Source organism: Pinus tabuliformis, chromosome 3_2, assembly GCF_031772625.1.
Source record: "Pinus tabuliformis cultivar Carrire ecotype Pingquan chromosome 3_2, CPIR1, whole genome shotgun sequence".
Classification (NCBI taxonomy): Eukaryota; Viridiplantae; Streptophyta; class Pinopsida; order Pinales; family Pinaceae; genus Pinus; species Pinus tabuliformis.
Genome location: NC_142302.1, coordinates 810,221,325 through 810,240,802, shown reverse-complemented (window position 1 = coordinate 810,240,802; position 19,478 = coordinate 810,221,325). Strand labels below are relative to the sequence as shown.

At 38.4% G+C, this 19,478-nt stretch overlaps 1 pseudogene; it reads left to right on the top strand.

The window, feature by feature from the left end:
• Positions 1-1,075: 1,075 nt before the first annotated feature.
• On the top strand, positions 1,076-7,154 carry LOC149183082 (transcription factor bHLH25-like; annotated as a pseudogene).
• Positions 7,155-19,478: the final 12,324 nt, after the last annotated feature.

Genomic DNA, 19,478 nt, shown 5'->3' with positions numbered 1-19,478 from the left:
TAATTTAGCCACGTAAATCTTTTAATTTACAAAAACTTATTTTCCAATTTTTTTAGAGTTGTATTAAATCTAAAATTGACTTTTGAAATGTGCTCAAATCAATTCTATAATTAGGCTGATAGGCTTCTCTTTTGAATCAGTTCACTTCTCATTTTTGTCTACACTTCTCCTCTCCATTTTACATCTGGCACACATTTTTGTGCCCACTCTTCTCCTCTCAGCTTGACACCTTTTTCTCATAATTTGACATTTGTTTAAAATCAAACCCACTTGGCACACTCAACATTGATTCTATTGAAATATGTCTACAAACACTTGGGATTCAAAAATAATCTTGAGCGATCTGGCTCTCCATCGAATGGCTCAAAATGGCCAACGTGGTTTAGGGTAACGACCCACCCCCGATCTCCTCATCATAACCGCCATTTTCCTTACCTCCATCTATGCTCTGCAACTGCGTTCAAAGGAGCATGAGGGTTTGGTTCAAGATTGTATCTACTTTTCATTAGTAAGAGCCTCAAGAACCCTTATTCGATGGCATGATCAATGTTTTTCAACAGATTAATCCTTATGGATTCTATTTTTGCATCACCACACGTTTCGAGTTTATATGGAATGACTACAGATGGACTCAATGTTTGTTGTGGTCACCCCCCATGTTTACACATGTGTAATACATTTTATTTCAAGTAGTTATTGCTATTCTTTCTTTTACGGCTACTCAATTTTTGAAAACCCTAAGGCAGTTCCTCTCTGACTTGATAACTTGTCACCTGTTTCAGTGTCACCCATACCGCAAAATGGAACCCTTAATCAAGTTGGAATTTCCCTGGTGTGGAAACCATCTTTCTTGCAATGTGTTCTTGCTTTGAGTTCTTCGCTTCTTATTTAATTGCTAACCATAGAGTTTAATTGAGGTTCTTGGCTACACGTATGAGTTATTACCTGCTAGCCTTCTTGCTTCTCTGGGGTCAACGTCATGTGGACAGACAGTTCTAACACTCATTCTGACTTCTTTCACTCTAGGTGCTACTCTTTGACGAGGAATCTCATCTCTTTTAATATTTTATGACTCATGAACCTTTTACTTGTGTACCTGGTACATTGTAGATTGTGGCATGGCTCTGCCCTGGTCCTTCCTTCTGGAGCACATGACAATAGCTGCATCTCGAATATTAGCCACTCTAATAACAATGCATCTAATGTTTCCCCAACTCAATTCTTCCCGGGCAATGACAGACCTTCAGATATACAAATTTCAACCGTGTCTGCTAGAAGCAAGTAGTCCAAACAAGTACAAAACACAACATCGTGGAACAGTCAAGACCACATAATGGTTGAGAGAAAACAATGTGATAAACTGGGTTAGAGATTCATTTCTCTTTCTAGCATAGTTCCTGGTCTCAAGAAGGTAATTTTATACTCAATACATATGTACCTTAAAGTCTGGCGTAAAAATTTGCTCAAAATATATTTGTAGATCTACTTATAAGGACGGATTGGTGATTTCTACAATGGTTCTTTCAATAAAAATTACATTTTTTTCTGTAAGTAAAATTTTGTCTTTATGGATAGTGGAGTTTGAATTAGGTGAATTAATGCAGACAAAAAAGATCTCGGTACTCGGTGATTATGTCAAATATGTGAAGCAGTTGCATGACAAAATCAAGACAACATACCCCTAAAAAAATTGTTTAGTCCGTTGTGTATGTCAAGAAGAAGGAGAATTCCGTCGATGACCAATATTTAGACAAAGTTTCTTCTCCTTCCGTTGATTCATCTGAAGATTATAAAGATGTCACAATAGGAGGAGTGCTGACTCCTGTTGAAGATAATGGAGAATATCCTAGAATAGGTTGAGTTGGTTCACGTAACCTCGGGATAGGAATTAGTTTCTATTTCTTAGGAGTTGTTCTAACTTCCCTAAAACCATGTTTTCTATTTAATGTGTAATGTGCACAAGAAATGTAGAGCATTCTGCAGAGCCAGACTCTCCTGGTTCAGACTCTCTTTCGTAGAACTGACTAGTGGGTTTAAAATCTTTAATACAAACATTGCCATTTTTTATCATGGTATCAGAGTGCCAAGGCTGAGGAACCTGTACACTGGCCGGTGGGTGTCACTGAATAGAAATCATCATTGTTTTGAGGAGTATAACTGCGACGAAACCGGAATCATCGCAGGTTAGGAGGAGTATCACTATGACGAGTGCACTATAGCTCCTTCACGCAGATTTTTATTTTGGCCATCATACGTATTCCATGTACAGCTGCAATGACGTTGCAGATAAGTCATGTACATCTTCAACGATCATGTAAATCATAAAAGCTACGTGGGGAAGTCAAGAACAAGGTTGTAGCTGACAACAAAAGGTTGTTTAGAGGATGTGAAGGAAGACACAGTGATCACCGAGTGTGCTGTGAGATCAAACAACATTGAAGATCAATGATCTGTCTCTGTCTCAGATCTGGGGTAAATCTAACATCTTCTTTTACTTGTCGAATTTTTTTTTCTTCTAAATTGTCAATATTAATAACAATATGTTTGAAGCATGTTTGAATGAGCATAACAAGCTCGATGGTTCCAATTATGCAAATTGGAAATTCAAGATGCAGACTTTTCTAGACGATCAGAGTGCTTAGATGGTTGTGAATGGGGATGAGCCGAAGCTCGCGGCTGGATCAGCATCGATCCCAGACTGGGAGAAGCGAGAAGGTAAAGCAAGGACATTGTTGAATATTTCAGTGAAATACTGCATCATACGACACATTAGAGAATGTAAGATAGCTAATGAGATCTGGAGAGTTTTGAAGGATTTGTATGAGATCAGGAATTCAAATCGTCTTCTGTTCCTCAAGAGTAAAATCCTATCCATGAATATGGAGGGGAATGAAACAATTGCTTCATTCGTAGCAAGGATCAAAAATCTGAACAACAAATTGGCAGACATTGGTCATACAATTGATGACACAGATCTTGTAACAACTACCATGAATGGTGTTATTGATGATTACCAAATGTTCAACACTAGGATAAATGCCAGAGCGAAGATCTTGAAATTTGAAGAGCTGACAGGAATACTGATGTAGGAAGAAGAAATAAGATTGACTCTGAAGCCCAGAGTGCCATTCTTGCATTAATGGTGAAGAAAAACTTCTTCAAAGGGAAAGGAAGCGCACAATAGAAAAACAGAGCAAGCTCACACAAAAGACCGAATCAGACCCAAGGTATGCATCCAAATAGAAACTACTCTAAAACTAAATATTTTTATTGCGGAAAACTGGGTCATATTGCTAGGAAGCGCAGGAAGAAGAAATATCATGAAGAACAACAAAAGCAGAAAAGGCATGTGGGTCATCTCGCGAATGACAATCATGTTCAAAATTTCAAATTATTCATGGTAGATCCTGATGAGAATGTTGATGCAGACATCTGGTATGTAGATTTAGAAGCGTCAACACACATGACAGGGAATAAGCAATGGTTTGAAGATTTTAAAGAAATCAACGAAGGAGCACAGATTTACCTAGGTGATGATAGAAGTCATCAAATCAAAGGTTGTGGGAAAGTTTCCGTCGTTCTACCTAATGGTAATATCAAAAAAATTCATAATGTTATGTATGTGCTTGGTGTAACAAAGAACTTGATTTATTTATCCATGATTACAGATCAAGATTTGAAAGTTGAATTCTTTAAATCTAGCTGTTATATTAAAGATCTGCTAGATGGCATGAAGACAATTGCTACAGGAATCCGAATAGGAGGACTGTACAAGTTGGATGTAATACCTACACCAGTTCGAGCATTGACAATAGCGAGCCTGATTATAGAAGAGCTATGGCATCAGAGATTTGGCCACATCAACTACAATGATTTGTTGTTACTACAAAAGAAGGTAATGGTAAGAGATCTTCTTATGCTAAAGCAAGTACATAATGATTGCGATGCCTATACATTAGGAAAAATGCATAGAGAAGAATTCCCTATTCCAGTAGAAAAGAAACATAGGGATATACTTGAATTACTGCACAGAGACCTTTGTGGACCCATGCAGACAAAATCATTTGGAGGTGCACTGTATTTTCTACTGTTTATTGGTGACCGTATGAAGCTTTCTTGGGTGTATTTGTTAAGTAAGAAGAGCCATACATTCGAATAATTTAAGCAGTTTAAAAATATGTTGAAAGACAAATAGGGAAATGGATAAAAATTATTTGTTCTGATCAAGGGGGAGAATACAAGAAGGATGAGCTTATAAGGGATTGTAAAGATCATGGAATTTTGCAGCAGTTCACAGTACCCCATACTCCACAGCAAAATGGAGTAATAGAAAGAAATTACAGAACACTGGTGGAATGTGCTAGGAGTATGTTGAAAGGTAAGAACCTTTCGAATAGTTTTTGGGCTAAAGCAGTGAATACTGCAATTTATTTGAAAACTAGGAGTCCTACAAAGAGTCTTGAGTCTAAAACTCCTTGTGAAGAATTATATGGATTTAAGCCTGCAATAAAACACTTAAGAATATTTGGATCTAAATCATTTTCCCACATTCTAAAGGAATATAGAAGAAAATTAGATTCAAAAGCCATCAGACGTACCTTTATAGGATATTGTTCATAGTATAAAGCTGACAGATTATTTAATCCCTCTACTCACAAGATTTTTGTTAGTAGAGATGTCAAATTCCATGCGCAGGCTCATGAAGAATTTGATGAGCACAATGAGGAATGGAACATTCTGTACTTGGTGGAAGAAGAAGCAGAGAACAATCAGGGTCAGCAACAAACAAAGGCAAAGGATGAACAACAACAGCAATAGCAACAACAACAAAAACAAAAATAGCAACAATAGCAGCAGCAACAACAATAGGAATAAAAAGAAAATGATGATCAAATAAGGTTTGAAGCCACCCCACCACTCAGGAGATTAGGTAGGAAAGCTCAATTTCCTGCAAGATATATGGAAAATTATTTTATAACTAGTATGATGAATGTGGTTGAACCTTCTAGTTATAAAGAAGAAAATGAATGTAGTGAATGGAAAACAACGATGGAATAGGAATATGATTCAATAATCAGAAATAACACTTGGGAATTGGTTGAACTTCCTAGATGAAAACAAACCATAGGTTGTAAATGGTTATATAAACTGAAGATTAATGCAGATGGAACCATAGAAAAACTAAAATCTAGGTTGGTAGCAAAGGGGTACTCACAAAAAGAAGGGATAGACTATGAAGAAACCTTTGCCTCTGTAGCTAAATTGAACACTATCAGAATCTTAATCGCTTTAGCTACTAAGAAACATTGGATGATGCATCGACTAGATGTAAAGTCTGCATTTTTGAATGGAGAACTAAAAGAAGAGGTTTATCTAGAGCAACCAGAAGGGTTTGTCCAGAAAGGAAAAGAACATTTAGTCTGTGGATTGAAGAAAGCACTTTATGGACTAAAACAAGCTCCCAGGTCTTGGTATGAAAATATTGATTCATTTTTTCTACAAGCTGGCTATAATAGAAGTAAAAATTACCCTAATCTTTACACCATGAAAGATGAAAAAGGGCGCGCAGTGTTGATTTCACTGTATGTAGATGATTTGATCATTATAGGTGATGCTACATATCTAATCGATGAAATCAAGCAACAGATGTCGCAAGTGTTTGAAATGAAACACCTCGGTGAACTCAAATATTGTTTAGGTATTTAGATCTGGAGAGATTCAGGTCAAACATCTATGTCCCAAGCAAAGTATGTCAAAGTCCTGTTAGAAATGTTTAGGATGGATCGATGTAAGCCTGCAACGGTACCATTACAGTCGAACATCAAATTGCAGTGTGAGGATGGATCAAAAGCCACGGATGCAACACTTTACAGACCGCTGGTTGGGAGTCTAATCTACCTAACCACCACCAGACCTGATTTGGCTTATGCAGTCAGCGTGCTACTTCAATTTATGTCTAAGCCACTTGGAAGCCATTGGAATGCAATGAAAAGTGTTTTGAGTGATCTACAAGGCACTGTAGATTAGGTATTATTTACACTGACTTCTTTGATGTTAGATTGGTAGGATTTGCAGATTTAGATTGGGCTGGAAATGTAGATGATCACAGATCTATAACAGGTTATGCATTTAGCATTGGATCCGGGGTGATCACATGGAATAGCAAGAAGCAGAACACAGTCTCCTTGTCCTCAGTGGAAACAGAGTATCAAGCCATATGTGCAGCAATGTGTGAGGCAGTTTGGTTGCAGAGACTTATCCAGGATGTCAGGGAAAAACAAATAGATGCAACAAAAATCAGATGCGACAATCAGAGTTCAATCAAACTTGCCAATAATCTGGTGTTTCCCAAAAAGACTAAAGATATTGATACACAATTCCACTTTGTCAAGGAGAAAGTGCAATCAAAAGAAATTCATTTGGAATATTGTAATACATGTGATAATGTTGCAGACATTTTCACTAAGCCTCTTGGAAAAGTTAAGTTTCAAATGTTTATGGAGATGTTAGGCATATTTGTGAACCCATTCTCCATTAAGGGGGAGTGTTGAAGATAATGGAAAATATCCTAGAATGGGTTGAGTTGGTTCACATAACCTCAGGATAGGAATAAGTTTCTATTTCTTAGGATGTTGTTATAACTTCCCTAAAACCATGTTTTCTATTTAATGTGTAATGTGCATGAACAACACAGAGCTAGACTCTCCTGGTTTAGACTCTCTTTCTTAGAGCTGACCAGTGGGTTTTAATTCTTTAATACAAACATTGCCATTTTTTATCAACTCCCGAAATTGAGATACGCCTTACCAATAGAAATGTTCTTATCCATGCCCACTACTAGAAAAGGAAAGGCTTGCTACTAAAATTCGTTGTAGAGCTGGATGCACTTCAGCTTACAGTGGTGAATGCAAACATTCTCTCATTTTCAAAAGCTACGTTTGATTTGACATTTAATACTTAGGTTTTCAAAACTTCCTCATCCCCCATGAATGTACGTTTAGAAAAAAAGAAAAGAGGTTTCCAGATTTGGATTTAACTAAGCGTCTTATCTAATACACTTCACTTTTTGTTTCTCACAGATGGAAGAAGGATACGTGCTAACAAATACGGACATGTTGAAGTCTCTACAAGCCCTTTTCATGAAAATTACATGAATTGTACCTTTTCTAAATGAACCCAATTACTTCCATGCCCACACCAGTGATTTCTTTTCCACCCCCATGATAATGGTTTCTTCTTTCCCAAGGTTAGTCATCAATGATTAAAATATGCAGATTGCAATGCATTTGAGAAAATCCTTCAAGTTCTCGTTTGTACAGACGATCTCACAAGTTGTGTAGATCCACAGACATTAATTTAATCATGTCACAAGACTGTTTAAGAGTAATAATCTTGCAAGGCCATTTGAGTGATGTCCAGCTTCTGCCCAAGGTTGAAAATGAAAAAAATTAACATCGAAAATGCATGTCTTGTAATTTTTTTATTTGAAATGTTTAGATTACATTTCAATCTATCGTTAATTTAAAACGAAAAAAATTGTTCAGTCTGGATTTTGATGATTAGCTTCCGGTGAACATATTTCTCAGTGTATCTATTAATTTTTGGATGTCCTTTAATTTTTCTTCTCTCATGTCACCTATGCTGCCAAAAATAGTGTCATTAAATTTCATTTAGAAATTACTTATACGTACACAGGTGTTTATGGCTTATAAAATGAGATAGGTGGATGTTATTGTACTATATTACTAATCCACAACGATTCCATTTGTTTCCTGTTTTCGGTTTTTCTAGCTAAACCGAAATTAGAAGTAGTGTAATATTTTTTCTTAAATAAAAGAAATAAATAAAGCGGCAACATATATATAAAAAAGCGTTAAACGTATTTGGGAATTCTGAATTCTTTTTCGTAATTCATATCAATTTCCGATTTGAATTAATCAGCAAAATTATCTGGCATTTGAATTTATTTGTTTACTGATTATTTTTATATTAAATAATTATAAAATTACTTAAATAATTTAAATTATAAGATTTGTGTGTAAGACGTGGAATAGTTAGTGTTGTCACTTCTTATATGAAGGTTATCAATTTATTTTTTTTTTAATATAAAAAATCTAATTGATTCACACCAGACAAGTATTTATGACAAATTATTAAAAAAAAAAAATTCCCGAAAACAAGAGAATTTGAACGGTATATTAAGCCAGGGAAGCGAAGGAACATTGATGAGAAAGTTGTTGTAAAATCACAAGTGTGGTTTGAAGTGCAACAAAGCTATTGTAAAACCACAAGTACTTAGCACTATTAAAACTTGACATATATATTGATAGAGATAATAATGTCATAATTGGACTTTTTTTTATAAACTTTTAAAATTATTATACTAGAAAAATTATCTATATAAAATAAAATATGTTGGACACCTAATCTATTAGGGTTATGGTTATGGTGCATTATGTAATTAGTTATTAAAGTCCAATAAATTTTGGAAACAAAAACTAACTATTTCAAGATTATGGTTATGGTGCATTATGTAATTAGTTATTAAAGTCCAATAAACTTTGGAAACAAAAGCTAACTATTTCAAGATTGTATTTATATGTGCAATATTCTTAATACAAATTGAATTCACTTTGGAAACAAAAGCTAACTATTTCAAGATTGTATTTATATGTACAATATTCTTAATACAAATTGAATTCATTTATACCACTATTGGAAAATGAATTCAATTCTTATTAAGAATATTGTACATATAAATACAATGTTGAAATAGTTTGATTTAGATTCTAGGGTTTATTGGACTTTAGTAACTGATTAAATAATCCAACATAACCATAACAACATAACCGTAACAGATTAAGTTTCCAACATTACCCCCCGTTGATCATGTATATGAGAGCCCAAAAAGAGAGTTAAAATGAAGTACTCCAACATAACCATAACAACATAATCATAACAGATTAGGTTTCCAACATTATCCCCGTTGATCATTTATATGAGAGCCCAAAAAGAGAGTTAAAACATGAAGTATCTGAGGAGCAACCACTAGAAGGAGAGACACTTAAGGGTGGGTGGTTATATATTTGGAGAGTTAATTTCAATCGCCATATTAATTAAGATAGGTTTTAGTGCTAGCAGTAACCACCCTATGCATTGTTTTTCTTAACATTCACTTATATGTTAAAATAGTAAAAGGCAATTGACAATACCCACAAAGAACAATATACATAAACTTGGGATGTGTAGTCTCACTACTTTTAGTATGGAGAAAAACATACACTTGTAATCATTGAAATGTAACATGACATTTTGTTTGAGTGCACATTTGTAATATCTACTGTTGTCATTTAACAATATAGTTAAGAATCTGAAATTGCTCAAAAATCCATCAACAATGGTCAATCTTTTTGGTGGTTAGTCCACCTTAACTATGGAGAGAATTCACTTTTAGCTACATGATTTATAGAATTAACATTTTTATGGTGTGCAGTTACATGATTTTATCATGTATTGACATGTGATTTTGTAGGACTTATGGGATCTTTTGTGTGAGCTATAGCCTATCACTTACTAAGGTTGCAAGTTAAACATCTTAAATTCCATAATCATGTCATAGAATTGGGAAGATGATAACGTGTAAGTAGAATATTTTTCAAGCTATCTTTATGCCATGTGGTATGAGAATCATCACTCACATTTATTGGGGCCATAGTAATTGATCTTCTCATTGGCTAACTTTCTGTTGTGAGATGTTTACATTCATTCTTACCTTGTAAAGAGGAAATTGCAGTTATTTCCAAAGGCTTTCCATTGTAATTGATCTTCTCATTGGCTAACTTTCTGTTGTGATTGTAAGTTGGATGTTTACATTTATGCTTACCTTGTAAAGAGGAACTTGCAGTTATTTGCAAAGGCTTTCCAGACAGAAGGGAAAATTTCCCCTGAACCAGTTGGTACAATAAGTGTGTGGCCTGTTCACATCTTCCATTCCCCTTGGTTATATAGTTAAACTATTCCGTTGCTAATTTAGGGTGGATTCTCCTACTTTTCTATGATCAACTAAATTTGGGTTTTTTTCAAAATATTTTTAAAGATCTACAATAGTTTTGCTCTATCATCCTCCTTCACACACACAGATGCAGATACACACAAACACACACGTGTGTGTGGTTTTTCACGTGCAAGCATTTCTTATAATTTCTGTCTTATTTGTTCCTTTATCTTCTTTTCTTAATGTAGTTCAAGCCTTCTTCACCTACACAAAAACACATACGTGTGTGTGTTTTTGCACGTGCAAGCATTTCTTATAATTTTTGACTTATTTGTTCCTTTACCTTCTTTTCTCAATGTGGTTCATGCCTTCTTCACCTAGAAGAGTGATGTTGTAGTTGATCAAGGTGTCTCAATTACAAAGGTGTCTCAATTGCATATACTTATTTATTTTGTAAAACATTTCTTTGGTAGCAATTTTTTTTACTTCAACAAGGTATATGTTACGGATTGCTTTGGTAGAATTTTTTTTTTACTTCAACAAGGTATATGTTACCGGATAAGAAGAGTGACATGAGTGCATACTTATTTATTATTGCATATACTTATTTATTTTGTAAAACATTGCTCCGACAGAATTTTTTTTTACTTCAACAAGGTATATGTTACTGGACAACAAGAGTGACATGAGTGCATACTTATTTATTTTGTAAAATGTTGATTTTGTAGCAAAATTTTTTACTTCAACAAGGTATATGATGTTACAAGATAACAAGTGTGTTACATGAGTGCAATTCTGAATCAAAGATCAACTACATCTGAAGCTTCATTGTTTGACATGAGTGTAGTTTTGAATCGAAGATCAACTACATCATTGTTTGACATGAGTGTAATTCTGAATCGAATATCAACTACATCTGATGCTTCATTGTTTGACATGAGTGCAGTTCTGAATCAAAGATCAACTACATATGAAGCTTCATTGTTTGACATGAGTGCAATTCTGAATCAAAGATCAACTACATCATTGTTCGACATGAGTGTAATTCTGAATGAGAGATCAACTACATCTGAAGCTTCATTGTTTGACATGAGTGTAGTTCTGAATCAAAGACCAACTACATCTGAACCTTCACTGTTTTCAAAGGCCTGGTAATTCATTTTTTTCAAAGGCCTGGTAATTCATTGTTTTCAAAGGCCTGGTAATTTCTCTTTACAGGAAATGATTATTTTAGAGGATGTAGTGTGTCCATCATGCCATCATTAAATTACACAAAGTCTATAATTATGACCAATTAATTTGATTGGGTGAAAATATAAGAAAATAGATTATATGTTATTAGAAAACTTTAATATATTTAAACAAAAAATATATAGGTATATGCATAAATCTAATCATAAATTAGGTAGATTATGAAAATATTTATCCTTAATTTCTTCAAAAAAAAAATTAATTTTAATCAAATAGATGAAATTTCACTTGGATTCACCACCTACCTAATTTTCAAAACATATTGGTTTTACTAATGAAACTTACAATGCATGCACATTACTTATTACTTGTGCGTACATATATATATATATATATATGAAAAAAACACACTACAAACTTTAAATATAATATATTAATTATTATAAATATAATATATCAATTATTATTTACCTTATTATGGAAATCAAAGTACTTTGGCTTGAAATGAAAGACTTACTTGAAATATGGAAGCCGCTCACTTGGAGGATTGAGTACGCTCACTACTTGAATGAAAGTTGAATGAAATCCAATCTTATTCAAAAGAAGCTTACACAGATGCTATACGAACTGAGTTCCTCTGCCTTTGCTTTCATTGCTACAGATCTTCCCTTCTCAATGTAGCTAACCGGCACACATGCTAACAACCGGCCTTCGGACTCCACTAACTTAGCTTGCTTCCTTTCTTTCTTTTCGAGCCAGCATTCAAGATCCTGTTTCTCGGGCCGATGCACTATCCTTCCTAAAGGGCTTTCTTTCCGCTTTCATTAATTCGATCTCGTTGCATGCTTGATTCCTTTCTATCTACTGCTAGGCCCCCCTTGCCAGGGTGGGCTGGCAAGCAATCTTATGAATGGGCAGAGGGGAACAGGACCGACTGTTAGGTACAACATTCAAGGAAGCAAGAGAGATAGGCTACAATAGATAACAGAAGGGACAGACTAAGCAATTCATGGTGGTGTATAGTAGGGATAACAGGTGTCTAGGTCTTCAGGTAGGTAAGTTGGCAGACATTAACTGAAAGTGAGGTAGGTGAATTCTTAGAATGAAGCAGTTATAATGGATGGAATCGTATTAGCAAGGCTCGGCCAGAAGAATAGGTACCCAGAAGGATCTATGTGGTACCCGAATTCATAAGGTAAGGGTAGGTTAAAGGGTAAATAATATCCTAGTGCCTAACCTACTGAGCGTTCCTTACTCGCTGAAGGCAAGTGGTTAGGGCATAACAAAAAGTGTGGGTGAGGGATGATAGAGGTTGAAAGGTGGGTTGATAGAGTAGGTAACGCATAAGTAAAGCAACTAGGCAGAGTCAAGGTTAATAGTGAAAAGAAGGTTATAAGTGCCTCTCCTTATAGTCGAGAGTTCGGCAGGCTCACCCTAGCAACAAAGGATTCCATAATAAGCAAGTGGTGAGTTGGGAAGCCCGTACGTAAATATCTCAATCAAACTGGTCTATGCAAGGTAAATTTTACACCAGTAATTGGCATATAGGAACAGAGTGTGATTTATTCCAGGTGTAGGTTGTATACCCGTAGTGTGAAATTCTAGCATGCAGGGCCAGCTGAACTAAAAAGCTTCTCTATATAAAAGAGTCCATACATCAGAATTGGAATCAAAATGTAGAGATCCACAAAGTAGTTAGTAATTCTGAATGATTGAAAGGAGTAGCCTTCTGTAATAGGAGAGGTGTTTTCCACAGGAGAGGTTCCACCCCTAAGCAAGAAATAGAGCTTATTCTATAGGTCCCCATGTGCCCCAGGTAAGTCATGTAAGGCTACTACATGATCCGTGGAGATATCCCCACACATAGGGTACCCTATATTTTTACTGTAAAAAAATAAGGTGTCCTAATTAGCCCCCATCCATATGCCCTATGCTCTCTCTATAGTTCAAAGTTCCTTAGTCCAAGTTGAAGCATGGAGACAAGTCCTTGCCATCCCCAATGGAAATCCATGCTGCTCTAATGCTGCTGATGAGGTTCCACCACATAGGGTTGGCACCACCACTAGACATGAGAGAGCAGTTCCACTCTACCACCATGAGCCACTCTCCGTGCTAGCTAAGGTTCGCAATGCTCAATCCTCCTTGAGGTAGATGTATTCTTATTAGACGCGGGGGCTAGGCCACGATAAGGAAATGGAGATGATTCTTTGTGTGCTTGGGATGTTTGCACTACCTACCGGGATCCCACTGTTGAGAATTGTCAACCTATCCGTAGCTCTTTGTACTTTCTTAGTGAGTTCAAGTGAAACACAATCCCCATCCATAATACATAGCTGCTATGTACTATCCCTTTTTGTTCCATCAGAGATTTCACCTTTCAGGGCAGGGGATCAACAACAACAAATTCTTAAGTCCTTAGTAGTGTGCACCAGTTAGATCCTTGAACTACCATTCATTCCCCGTATGTGTATGAGTATGTTGTTATGGGTTTGACTACTCCTGTGATCCATGTGATCCACCACTATGAAATCTAATCCATGTTCTCCATGTTCCATTGGTGTTACCAGATCCTAGTGAGCACAAGTGAGGTCCTCAGTCATTAAGCATGATTCCTTCCTGTTCATTGGGATGAGGTAGGTCCGTCATTAGGGTTGGGTATGTTCCCACTATTGCATAGAGACAATCCTGCCTATTCAGGAGGGTGCGTCCTCTGATCTTGATTCCTGGCTAGGGGTATCACCCCTTATTATAATAGTAGGGAGAATGTAGGTCCTCCAATTAGGGTCCTATGGGTATTCCCACTACCGATAGAGACCATGATGAAGAAGGTTCGCAATGCTTAACCCTCCATTCCGATCTCTGATCTGAGCGTAGAGCAGCAGCTGGATGGGGTTCAAATCAATCCAAGAATGAGAATGTAAGTAATCCCATATACAAGAAGAAATAGGGGGAGAAAACCTGTTTCCTGCTTTTTCTTACTTGATTTGCACTTGCTTACGATGGGGAAAAAATGTGAAACATGACTGGCTCGATTGCACGCTGGCTTTATGTTGCTGCTTTGATCAATCGATGGCTATTTGTTGTTAATGACGGGTACGTGGCGCTTTGTTTACATTTGGTTTAGGTGCCGAGAGGTACGAAAGAGTGGGCGCACTTGCCTACGTCATTTCATCATTATATACATCATTTCAGACAATGAAAGGTCTAGAGGGCTTGCGCTTCTGAGGGCAAGGAATGTATATCGCTTGTCTGTAATCAGACAAGGGTGAGTAAGCGAGCTCTTGAATAATGCCCCCCCACCCAATAAGTAAAATGAACCTGCTTGCTTGACGTTAGGAGGGCAAGGTCCTGGAGGGGCTTGCGCTTCCTAGTGCAAGGAAAGAGAAAGCTTCGTATAAGACTCGATAGCAAGCTCATAAGCCAGCCTATGTTGCGGTAGTTTTCCAGAGGCATGCATCGAGAGCCCCGTGGGAATATCATCTGAAAGGCCATTTGCGTGCGTTTTACAGCTACTTGACATGCCCAAGCTGGCCCAAGGGTGTAGACCTCAGAAATCGTCTAAAAGGCCATTTGCATGTGTTTTACGGCTACTTGACATGCCCAAGCTATATGCCCAGTAGGGGGTCAAGGATGCGTCTTTTTCAATCCTAGCGCTTTGTTCCTCGCTTGTGGGACAGCACTCCTTGCTTGCAGAGAGATCAGTTTCTCCACCTACCTTCAAATGGCAGGCACTCACCCCAGGATGCGTTAGCACACTCAACCCAAAGGCTGCCCTCGGTTTCAATCGAGATCTCGAACTAAATGACATATCTCAAACTAATTGGTTCATTTCAACCAGTGATTCCAGTCATTCATTATATACGTAATTACATATATAATTCATTCATGCATAATGACATAGAGAATATCTCAATCTCTCTTCGATATTGTCAGGCTTTGGGGGGGAATCAATATAGGTCCGAATCCCCAACAGGCTATGCTTGGCTCAGGTTCCTCAGAGCGGCCAGGGAGGTATCTCTATCCGTCCGTTTCAAACCCTGCCACATGGATTCTTCCTTCGTCCAGTGGAAAATGCCTTCACACATACATCTAGCATGCACGTAAGTAAAGGTCAAGGTAGGCCCAGTAAGAGAGCAGCAGCTACCGATACTCACCGCAAGCAAGTGTTATTGAAGCCTTTTTGTATAGAAGCCCGTCCAAAAGCTCCTCCCTCTATTGGAAGCCCTTATCGGACAATGCTATAAGTTGAGGGTGAAGGTTGGGTAAGTAGTGGTAAAAAGTGAAGGTTGGAAGCACTACTAAAGTATAGCAAGGTAGAGTAAAGGTAAATAGGAATAGTTCCTACCTTGCCTACCTCCTAAGAATTAGTCAGCAAGTGTTAGCCTGTGCAATGCTGTATGAACGCTCGTCCAATGAATGCTATAAATTAAGTGGGTGATTGAGCCGGTCTGGATGGTCCGCCGCCAGGTTGATAGCATGGTAACACTGAAGGTAAAGCAAGTATAGAAAGTATAAGGTCAATTTCATAGAATGTTCTGTTTGCCCACCCAAACACTCCACTGAACGAAGAGGTGCTACGAATGATTAAGTGCTACAATCGAAGAACAATTGGGTGATACACTGAGGTGCTATGAACATGTGCTACAATGAGGTGATACATAGGGAGGCTACCAAGAGGTGCTACTAAGAGGGGATACATTTAGGTGCTACATAGAGAGGATACACAGAATCAACAGACGACGATGGAAGTCCGCCATACAAGATAGAAGATGTTTACCATCACACAATAACAGAGATAGGTTGTACTGGTCAGCTGACTTCGTCATTGTTTGAATCTTCTAGCCATTGTCTCGCCACACGTTATAACCACATAGGTTTTGTCAAGCCAGCCAGTAAGAAAGCCAGATAGGGCCTCATCAAGACCAACCAGCCAATAATCCATCTTATGATCACTAACAATAGCTCCAGAGGCCTCACAAAACACTGACAGACAATCTCTAGCACCAGCAACTGAGTCCTGATCAACTCGCATAGACAAAAGAGAATCATCCACAAAATGGTTGTTCACCATCTTTGAATCATCCGACAAATAAAAAATGATGGCAGCCCAGGGGTGAAGCGTTTGTTACCTCAACCTCACCATGTGAATAGTGACTGACTCCGTCCCTTAGTTGACCCTGCAAACGAGTCTAGAAAATAACCAAGAGAATTAGCTCGTAAAGGTATGGTGCCAAGGTCTTGCCTAATAGATTTGTGAAGGTGAATATGAGGATACAAGGTATTAATCACTAAAATGAGAGCAGAGGCATAGGAAAAAATAGTTCTAACCATCCCCACACAACGCGGGCCAAAACCCAAGCAAGTCAACATATCAGTAATGAATGTCTAGTCAATCCTATAATAGGCTTTGTAAAAGTCAATCTTCAGGAAGAGAGCCTGCTAACTAGTATCCCTAGCCCATTCCATGGCCTCCCATGCTGAGATCATTGTCTCTATAAAACGCCCCTGAACAAAGCCCGTTTTCTCCCTACGCACAATATTCCTAGCCACATCCCTCACCCGTAGAGCCACCGCCTTAACCATTATTTTGTAAGTAACACTCAACAAAGTAATAGGTCGCCACCCCCCTATAGAGACTCTAGCAGCATTCTTTGGAATAAGTTGAATCAATCCCTGGTTAAGGGACTCTGTCAGACAACCTGTGGAAAAGGCCTTTGATGCCAGGCAAGAGAAATTATCCCCTACAATATCTCACATAGCCTTGTAGATCCCACAAGGCAATCCATCTATCCCAGGGGATTTCCCACTCTTCATAGAACATAAGGATGCAAAGAGCTCATTCTTCGTAAAGTCCCTGTCCAATCTATCACGGTCTATGACAAAGACCTTGTGTGGGACCACCTTGTAGCACGCATTCCTGGCAGCCACAATCAAATCCGAAAAGCGATAAGGAGAGAAAATATTATGAAAATGATCACCAAAAATACCTCGAATCTCTATCAGATCCTCCTCAAGCGAACCATCGGATTTGAAAAGACCAAGCACCCTGTCGGATATCACTTTCTTCTTTTGAAAGTAAAGGAAGAACTTGGAAACCTCATCCCCTTCCTGGATCCACTGCAAAAGATCACGAACCCACCTGGCCAGATCTTTAGAGTGAGCCCTTGCCCCTGGGAAATGTGTATACATAGGAGTGTGATCCATCGCCCGTGCCATTTCTGGTCTACAGAAAATGATACGCCGTCCCTCCCCCCCTGTGCCAATCAGTGTATTGTAGGAAGGAGTTTATCGGCCCCTCACTATTGGAACTAGTGAGGAAGGACATAGCTAGTTAACCTAACCTAACAACTTAAATCAAACGGATATATTATCTGTTCCCTTCCTTATGACCCGTAATGTTCATTACACTGAGAGGTAAGGGTCCGCAGACTGCCCAATGATAAGTAGGCAAGTGTCATTCCGAAAGGCTAGTTTTTATATAATCAAATGCCCGATCAAGGCCTGTTTGGTATAGCTAGTGCGTTATAAGTAGTATACCTCATATAAGCTCTTACTTAGACGTATACCCAGTAACCCCAGGACTGCCAGGATAGGCTTGACCAAGTGAGAAATTGGCTAGGTATACCCCGCATTACCTATACCACGTATACCTCTTCCTAGCTAACCCCTGTATAAGGTCGACCCCGCTATTAGGCTTATCTGCCCAGCTCTCTAGATCGCACTATCCGTAGCTATCTCCACCACGTTATTTGCCTAGCGCTCTAGGCCACACTATCCATTGCTATCTATGTATGTCCCGTATCACTGGCAGGTTCAAGTGAATCCTTTCATTCAATGCTTTCCATGACCAGAAGTTCGTATCAAAGGCAATTTCAAGTCAATCCTTTCATTCAATGCATTAGTGTGTAGGTTATATATGTAAATATGTCATACCAGGTATATATCATTTACTGGGTATGGCTGGAATCAAGGGAAGTAGTCCTCAGCATGCGCCACCCCATTGAGTTAGGGCATGGGCAATCGTTCAAGACTGCGCTCTCCAGCGCTTACGTTGAAGCTCTTGTTGATTTAGTTCATAAGAAGCTCGCCCAGGATCTCTTCTTCTGAGATCACCCATATCTCGCTGCATCTAAACTGGTTGGAGAGTAACTGCCTCATCATATCAGGTGTTTAGAGAGAACCTTCCCAGCAATCCCAAGCCAGTGAGCTTTTTTTCATAATCCGCAATATAACCATCCGATCTAATCCATAGGGTTAATAGGGCCGATCTAACTGTCCAATCTGATTGAGCAATAAATTTCTCCCTCCCTATTGTGTGGAAGGTAAGTAACTTGATCACGAAGATAAGACTCTAGATCATGATCTAGAACATAATAAACGGCTTCATCTCCTTCTTTTTCCCTTCTTGACACTGCCTGCCTTTCCTGGTGAAGCGGCAGCCTAGAGACTCACTATTGGCCTTTCTGGTGCCTGCTAGATAAATAGAGAGATTGGAACCAGACTAGACCAGAGGGAAAGTGAAAGGGGCCCCAAACAAGAGGTAAAGGGAAAGGGGATGCTAGAGGGAAGGGGTTGCGAAACCCGATAGGCTGACTGAGCCAGACCAGACCAGAGGGAAAGGGAAAGGGGCCCCGGACCAGACCCGAGGGGTTGCCTAACCAGACCAGAGGGAAAGGGGAAAGGTCTGAACAGAGGAAAGGGGTCAAAACCATGAGGCTAGCTAGAACCTGTGGTGGCTAGACTTTGGCTTGATGAACTAATTGGAGCTGTAGAGGGAAAGTACTCGGTCAGAGATGCGTGATCGAAAGAAAGTCAATTTGATCAATTATTTGATCAATTATTAGATCACATAATTCACTTACTTATTTCTAGGGTATATGGGTGATTTTCTCCTTCGTAAAAGCGTCGCAGTTGGCCGTCGCAGTTGCCTTACCAGAAATCTCAATTTTCCCTCTTAAAAGGCGTCGTTGTTGGCCCTCGCAGTTCGCTTACTAGAAATACCAATTAAGGAGCAGCTATTTGTAGTGCTGCTGGCTAGGTCTTATGACCAAGTGCTGATTGGTCGACTAAGTCAGCTGCTTGATGAACTGACTAGACAATTGATGGCTAGACGTGTGTGTGTGGCTAGAGAGAGTGGGACTAGCACGTGAGGCTAGGGGCGAATACAACAACTATGTGCAACGAACGGCTATGTGAGCAATAACATCACACCTATTGAGACCATGTTTCCACCGAACGAGATGAATTGAGTTTCCCAAGTTCCCACCATAATAGATTGAGTCAAACACCAATA